Source organism: Rhinolophus sinicus, linkage group LG13, assembly GCF_036562045.2.
Source record: "Rhinolophus sinicus isolate RSC01 linkage group LG13, ASM3656204v1, whole genome shotgun sequence".
Taxonomy (NCBI): Eukaryota; Metazoa; Chordata; class Mammalia; order Chiroptera; family Rhinolophidae; genus Rhinolophus; species Rhinolophus sinicus.
Window position 1 is genome coordinate 32,239,493 of NC_133762.1, and position 7,504 is coordinate 32,246,996.

Consider the following 7,504-nt stretch of genomic DNA (forward strand, 5'->3'; position numbering starts at 1 on the left):
ACACCTTCCCGGCCCAGGGTCCTGGAGGGGCTTCCTACCCTGTGTGGGGCTGGGTTGCCCCTGCTCCCGCTGCCCGCCCGCTGGCTAATTCTGATTATTTCTCTTTCTCCTGCTCTCTTGGGTGCCTTTATTCCTGACCGTGCATTTTCTCTGGGCTCAGGATTAAAAAAAAAAAAAAAAATCCACACTGCTAATATCCTTGTCAGCCTTTTCCTGAATCATTGCTGTGTAGCAATGGAGCTACGGGCCAGTGCCTTCGGGCCAGCAGACTCCGTTTCCGGGCCTGCCTGTCCTTGGGGTCCTGGAGCCCCTGTCTGGGTCTCCTGGCTCCCTGAAGGCAACACCTAGAGGCCCAGCTCCTCTGAGAAATGCCCAGCCAGGGGAAGCAGATGGGGTCCAGAACTGAGAACCGGCTGAGCTTTTCTGTCTCACAGGTGAATTCTCTCAAATGTTATTTAAAACAAAAAATGTAAAGTGCTTTCCTTTACTTTATCTCATTTGCTGTTATTATCCCTGTTTTACAGATGAGCAAACTGAACCTCAGAGGACTTGGTGATTTGCTGGAGGTCGCACCGCTATTAAGGGTCAGGACGGCAGTCTCTACATGCGTGACTCAGGTATGGGGGGAATCATAGCCCCATTTGGCAGATGAGGAAACAGAGGTTCAGGTCGCTGGAAGGGCTTGTCTCAAATCATATAGTCATGAGAGGTGGCACTGGAAGTGGGATTCAGGCTTTCTGGTGTCCTGGCCAGAGATGCAGAGCCGAGCTCTGCTATCCACACCAGCCCAGGCCACAGGGACAGTGCCTAGGTCCGGGCAGGTGTCTGGCCTTCTGTTTTGTACTTGAAAACCCCAAGTCCAGGAGTCCAAGGCAGCCAAGGGGCTCCCCCGATGACCCCTGTTCCTCAGCTGCACACGGGACCTGTCTGGTAGCACATGTTTCTATTTCCAGAGGGAAGGCTGGTTAACTACCTAAGCTCGATGTGCTATGTGGCCTGGGCAGTGTCCTCATCTCAGTCTGCTCTGGGAACAGTAAACCAATGTGACTCTGATTGGTAATAGAGGCTTCCACAAAGTGGGGTCAGGCCCATCTGATTAGAGCAGGGGTGTCCAAACTATTTTCAACGGTTTTCACCAAGGGCCATATGTGGTAAAATACACAAACAGCCGAGCCACTCATGCGAGGTGAAGTACGTATTGCCTCACCTGGTTTATTTAAGTAAACTAAATATATTTTTGGAATTTGCTGCGGGCCAATTAACAATGGATTACGGGCCGCAGTTGGCCCGCGGGCCGCAGTTTGGACACCCATGGATTAGAGACTCAGGAAGATGGTGTCATTAATTAAATGCCGCCCCCCCCCACCTCCAGGCAGCCTTCCCTATTTCTTCAAGATAAAACAGACCCTCCCATAGCAAACAGAACCCATAGCAAATTCTTCTCTGAATGGCACATTCCTACTTGATAGGGCCAACTGTTCTGTGTCCTTCACCGCAGTGAGTGGCGGCCATGAAAACTCTCCTGGAGGCCGTGATCCCTTCACGTGCCCATAGGCAGTCCCATGGACAGCGTGTGCCCAGACAGTGTGCACACAGTGAGTGTGCCAGCCACATGCCCACCCAGCCTCATCCTCTCCTGAAGACAATATTGTTCCACACACAGAAATACTGTTTCACACATCACACTCAGACGTACTGTCGTGTGTGCTCTCTCTCTCTCTCACACACACACACACACACACACACACACACACACACACACACACTCCCTGCTTAGAGCAGGCTGCTTAGAGACAAAGAGTCAGTCTGTGTCTGTACAGACCACTACTTCCAGCACAATCATCTCCCCTAGCCCTGGTAGTCTGTGCGTCTTCCCTAGAATAGAGACTGTAGCTGACTGGCCTATGGGGATTCGAAATTTCACCTGTTCAAGCGTGATGCTTGTTGGGCGGCCAGCTCTAATGCTGGGAACTTTCTGGAAAAATAGCCTATTGTAGCTGGAGCCTCTCTTTGTCCTCTTTCCCAGATAGACCAGCCTCAACTATCTCCAGGTAGCATCTGCCCGCAGCATACTCCTAATCAGATAGCGTCTTTCCTGTGGGCCCCTGGGGCTCTGTCACCACTTGGCCTTGCCACGTCAGCATTTTCTCAATAACTCACCAAGGTCAACTGTTGCTCACTCAGTGATTTTTATTTCCCCCTTCACATCTGAAGCTCTGTTTTCCCTCTGGACAAATACCTTCCTTTTCCTTGCCTGCCCCTGGGCTGTTGGCTTAAGGGAATAGCAGGTGAGGAAGGGAAACAGAAGCCAGGGTCTCTGCTGAGCTCTGGTTTGTTCCCTGCTACAGATACCACAAGTCCTGCGGTGTGGGGGGGGGGGGGGACGACACGGTAATAGAACAGGATCCTGGAGTCTGCGGACTCAGCCTTAAACCCCAGCTCTGCCCCTTTTCAGCTGTGTCACTATGGCCTGTGCAAGCCTCAGTTTCTGCTTCTATAAAGTGGGCATAGCCATTTGAACTTTACAGGTTGTCGAGAGGATTAGTTGAGGTTAAACACATGTAAAAAGCACTTGATAAATGAGTGCTCTAAAAATGTTAATGAAAAAGATTGTTGTCTTAACAGTGACATTACCCCATCCTCATGGCCTCTTAGGTCCCTCTGAGACTTAGGCAGGGTCTGAGTGGAGAGTCAAAGAATGCTCAGCCTGCAGCAGGCTGGACAGGGGTCTGGGCCTCTCTTACAAAGCAGGAGAGAACTGGGTAGGTACACAGTTCCCTTCACTGGTGTGGGCTGTCCCCAGCTACCTGTCATCGATCAGTTATTCCTATAAGGCCCAGGGGATCACCCTTTTCCTATGAAACCAGGAAGGGGAAAACTTACAGATACGGAGCCTTACATGGATAAGGGCCATAGCTGTGCTGGACATTTTCACACATATTATCCCATTTAATCACAAAACAATTGTCTAGGGAGGGATTATTATAAATGAAGACACTGAGCTTAGAAGGATAACATGGTCCCTAAGTGACGTTCGCCCTTGATTACTGACTTCGTATGAGGGGCTGCTCCCCAGCCTCCCGGCGTCTTGGAACATGACCAGCAGAAAAAGCGAACTGAATTCCAATGATGAAAGCAGCTCTCTGTCTTCAGAGTCAAATGCTGAACAGATCCATCCTGTAAGCAGTACTTACAGTGAATCTCACTCTACAGGACAATTCACACAAAGACCTAGTTTATGCAGCTGAGTGTGAAATATGGTTCGTGTCTTAGAACATTTATGTAAAAAGACTGTGTCTTTTCTGTCGCAGCCCCAAAGCCACACCTCTCATGGGAGCACTGCCTTCTTACTGAGGGTGATTTGGAAGGTGGAACAGTGAGGACGTTTATTCCTTGAACTCACTGGGAAGCCTCAGGGCGGTTTCATTCTCTCTCTGGGCCTCTGTTTCCCCATCTTTCAAAGAACATGTTTTTTTCTGTAGTGGTTTCTCTGGGTAACTTCTAATTCTCCCATTTCACAGCTGTAGTCTCCAAGGTAGTTCAACAAAGTATGTTTTTCCAACTTGTGAATTCATTTACTAGAAAAATCCTTACCGAGGCGGACCACTTAAACGGCATTTGGTTAATGCATTTGGAAAAGAATACACTCACCCAAGAATAAATTCGCGTTGGCTATAAAACCTAGGTAGAAATGGCTGCCCCAGTCTGATGCTATGATATTCGGGAAAGAAGAAGTTTTGGCCTTGGAAGCCTGTGTCCTTGTCTCTCATTTAAGTCCTGGGCCTCCTTCTTTTAGAGACAGCAGCCAGGTTCCTGGCCCAAGGTGAACTGTGAACCTTTATCCCTGTCTGAGGTGACTGAAAACCTTTGTAGGACCTCTCCTTCTTCTTGAAACAGAAGTGCTGGGAGTGAGGGGTGGCTAGCAGTTTGACCTCCTGGCTGTCGGGGGGGTGGGGGGTGCCTTGTGCTAAAGGAAGACACAGCCCAGAAGTGTATTCTCTTGGCTCCTCCGTTGGGGGTGTGTGTGCGAAGCATCAGCATCTGGTAACTGCTCCCAACAAATCAATATGTTGACAGAGCCTCTCTCCTCGTGTGTCCATTTAAACACCGATCCCCGCGCGGGATTCGGGCTGACCGTCTTCATTTGCCAAATGCAAATGCATTAACCTTACAATTGGGTAATCTAATAAAAAGGATCAATGGTCTGATACGGTGCTTATGGAATCATTTACTGCAAGTGAGAGCAATTTAGCCAGGACCCAGATGAGTGGCTTGGGGGAAGTGGGAGAAGGGCTCAAGCCGGTTGTCCTAGCTGACTTCCCAAGGCGAGGCCCGCTCTGCCTGGAGACGCTGGGCCGAGTGGGCGAGGGAACCAAAAGGGTGTTATTCATTCATTACTGCCACTTTAATCACTTAGAGGTCCAATTAAGTATAAATCATTAGTGGTATTTCAAGTTACTCTATCTAGGCCCACGCATAACACACTTGACTGGCGGTGGGGAGCTTTCTGTGACGAGATTTAGCGTGCGAGTGAACAAGGCAGTCATATGGGTTTTTCTGCTATGAAATTGATAAATGAAGCGGGCATTCGAGGTACAGCAGTAATTTCTGTGGCGCAGTCAAGTGCTCGCTCCCTTGTCTCCTCCAGCGATGAGGGCATGGGCCCCTTTAATACGGCAGCTTTCCCCTAGGGGCCCAAAGGCCAGGCTGGGCTGCAGGCCTGGGTTTATTTCCTTGCAGAACTTCCCAGAGCGAGCCCCGGTTCATTAGTGGGAATATACCTGGGGAGAAAAAAAAAAAGAGAAAGGGGGAAGTAAAGGTTCCTCTACCCTCATTCACCGACGCTGGCTTCTGTCACCATTTCTTTAGAGTAGCAAGCAGGCAATGGGGCAATGCAACAAGGACAAAATCCGACTGTCTTGGCCGTTCCATCCCCTCTTCCCACAGATACCGTTGTCCCCGGCGGCCCGTGTCCCTGTCTGGAAAGCATATTTTCTCCTAATCGGTTTTACAGCTCTTTTAAAGTAATATGTCAGATCATTTTCCCCATATACATAGTTAATGAAAGTAACCCTACAAATTCATTTTAAATAGATGGAAGTTGTTATAACCCTGATCCAGAATTTATTACGTTCATTACAATCCTGCTGAAGTAGGTAATGTAATGGACTATTACTTTTATTATCTTTTTAATCCCTCAAAATTATTAGGAACTGACTAATATTTGGCATCACCCTGTTAATGTTTAAACAGAAATTGATACTTTAATTCGTCTAATAAATGACGGGGGCACTTTGCGTGGAAACAAAAGCCTGATGGAGTTTATCTCGATCAGTCCCCAAGACTTTTAAGTGGGACTCAGGGGTCTGAATGCAATTATTTCCAGGCAGGGTATCTTCATCAAGTACTCAGGAAGAAGAGTGGAGATGGAGATAGTGACACAGAGACCCAGACGGATGGCGACGAAAACCAGGCAGAAAAGTGAGAGGGAGAGAAATCCCATTCACACATCCACGTTCTAATTCCGATTCACAAAAAGCTCTGATTGGGGCTGATAACCACACTCGTGAGCTCTATGTCTTCTCCTTCTGGCCTTCACCCTCCCCTCCCCGCCTTCCCAGATTAAAAACATGTTTTCTCTCCCAGCGTTCCTGCGTCAGTCATCAGCTTTATGGCTAAGAATTCTCAAGTGCTCTAGAGTCTGTGCGTTGCCGAGACGGATGATCAGGTCACCTTCTCCTCGTGAGGGCTAGAGACCCTGCCTGCTCTGGGGGAAATAACGATGGCTGCTCAATTTGCAAACTACCAAATCTCACCATGAAATGGGAGGGGACCGGAGGGGCCATAAAATTGTTTCTCTTCCAGAAGCCGTGGGGCAATGCGCGCTTACCCTCCAGCATTCCCCAAACCATTACCTGCCCAGCGAGTGACAGTTGGGATTTAGAAGACATTGGTCTCTTGCACTTTGTAGTTTTTACGAGGCAGAACTGCAATGCTAGTCGCTTAAAAAATTTTGTTTTGTTTTGTTTTGTTAGTTCTAATGAAGTGAGAGGAACAACGTACTTCCCTTTCTGGCTTGATAATAAAAAACGAAGGCAGGTACATTTGGGAGAGCCAAAGCTGGTACTTTGCGTCACTCCAAAGCAAGGGTATGCTTGTGAACAAAGAAAGCTTCCAGTTAGCAAAGTCACTAATTAGCACAGAAAAGCTCATTAGAATTTAAAGCTGCTTCACTGTGTATCATAGCTTTGCTCTCTTGAAAGGCCCCGAGTTTCCAAAGCAAGGAAAGTATTGATTAAATTGACCCAGTATGAAATGCGTCTCATTTGTGCCAACACATAAAGAGGTGGCTTCCCATCTTTGCTGGCAGAAGAGCGTGCTAGGTGCCTGTGAGCTGGGCCCAGGTGGGTGGGCTGGGGACAGCATCCTGCCTACCTGCGCACTCAGAGCTGAGTTGAGAGACTGGCTGCCCATCACTGTGCTAAAACCCGTTTTGATCAATGGAGGGGAAACCTGCCCTTAACTAAGTTTGTTCCTGACGCCTTATAAATCGTGCTGGCTGCTTTCGTCAATGCTGAGTTGACACAGGCAACACGTCATTTGGGGCTTGATAAAGAGACTAAAAGGCAGCTTCTCAGCATGTTTATTTTTAATAGACATAAAAAATGAAAACAGAGGCTTTCTCAGTCCTCCGACCCTCGTTGATAGAAAAATACTGAGTGCACGGAAGTGGCGATCTACAGATGGAGATTCTGGAGTAGAAGGCTTTTTTTTAAACTAAAATATCCTCGTGAATGTGCGGGCCTCTTTAGAACTGAGAAAGCCTCGGTTCCAGAAAGCTCCATTATTTCTTTCCCAAGCATGAAATGCCAGGCAACAACATGTCGGAGCTGTGGTGACATTCTCTGTGCATCCCCGCTCCGGCTCTGTTGTGTGGGTACAATGAACCCCATCTATTCCTACCTCATCCGTTAGAAGTGCAGCACTGCGAACGGAAGTCATATCTTCGGAGGTGCATCCGTGGAAATCAAACCCTCTTCATATCTGAACCTTTACTTAATAGAAATTAACTCGTGCCTGCAGCTTTACTAGATGTGGATGGCACTAAAATAATTGCACGCAGACCCTCAAAGGAGAAAGAGTATACCTCTAAAAGCCACTTTAAAATTGTTCACAACAAATGTGGCCAAGGACTAATGTTCTTCATATAAAAAAAGAGCTCTTTCAAATTGATAAGAAAGATATTAAAATTCTAAGAGAAAAATGAAGACAGTGTAGGAAGAAGAACTTAAAAAAGAAGAAATTCAGGTATCTAATATTTACTGAATGTTTACTCCACACCAGGTATAATATACATGGGAGCTCTTACGCCTTCTTTACAAAGATCCTATGGGGTCGGTGTTATTATGCTTATCCATATTAAAAGATGAGGGAAAGTAAAGCTTTGAAATGTTAAATAGCCTGCCCTCAATCACACAGATTATAAGTAGGGAGCCAGGGTTCA

General features: G+C 47.4%; 1 long non-coding RNA gene across 2 annotated transcripts; it reads left to right on the forward strand.

Annotated features, from left to right (window-relative positions):
- Nucleotides 1-214: 214 nt before the first annotated feature.
- LOC109456680 (uncharacterized) lies at nt 215-6,768 on the forward strand. Of its 2 annotated transcripts, none has more exons than XR_012491476.1 (3): nt 215-434; nt 525-617; nt 5,647-6,768. It is a non-coding gene; the product is annotated as an uncharacterized LOC109456680 (long non-coding RNA). The 2 variants fall into 2 exon arrangements; XR_002138906.2 differs by lacking the exon at nt 5,647-6,768 and adding an exon at nt 5,387-5,642 and having other exon boundaries at nt 216-434.
- The last annotated feature ends 736 nt before the right edge of the window (nt 6,769-7,504 follow it).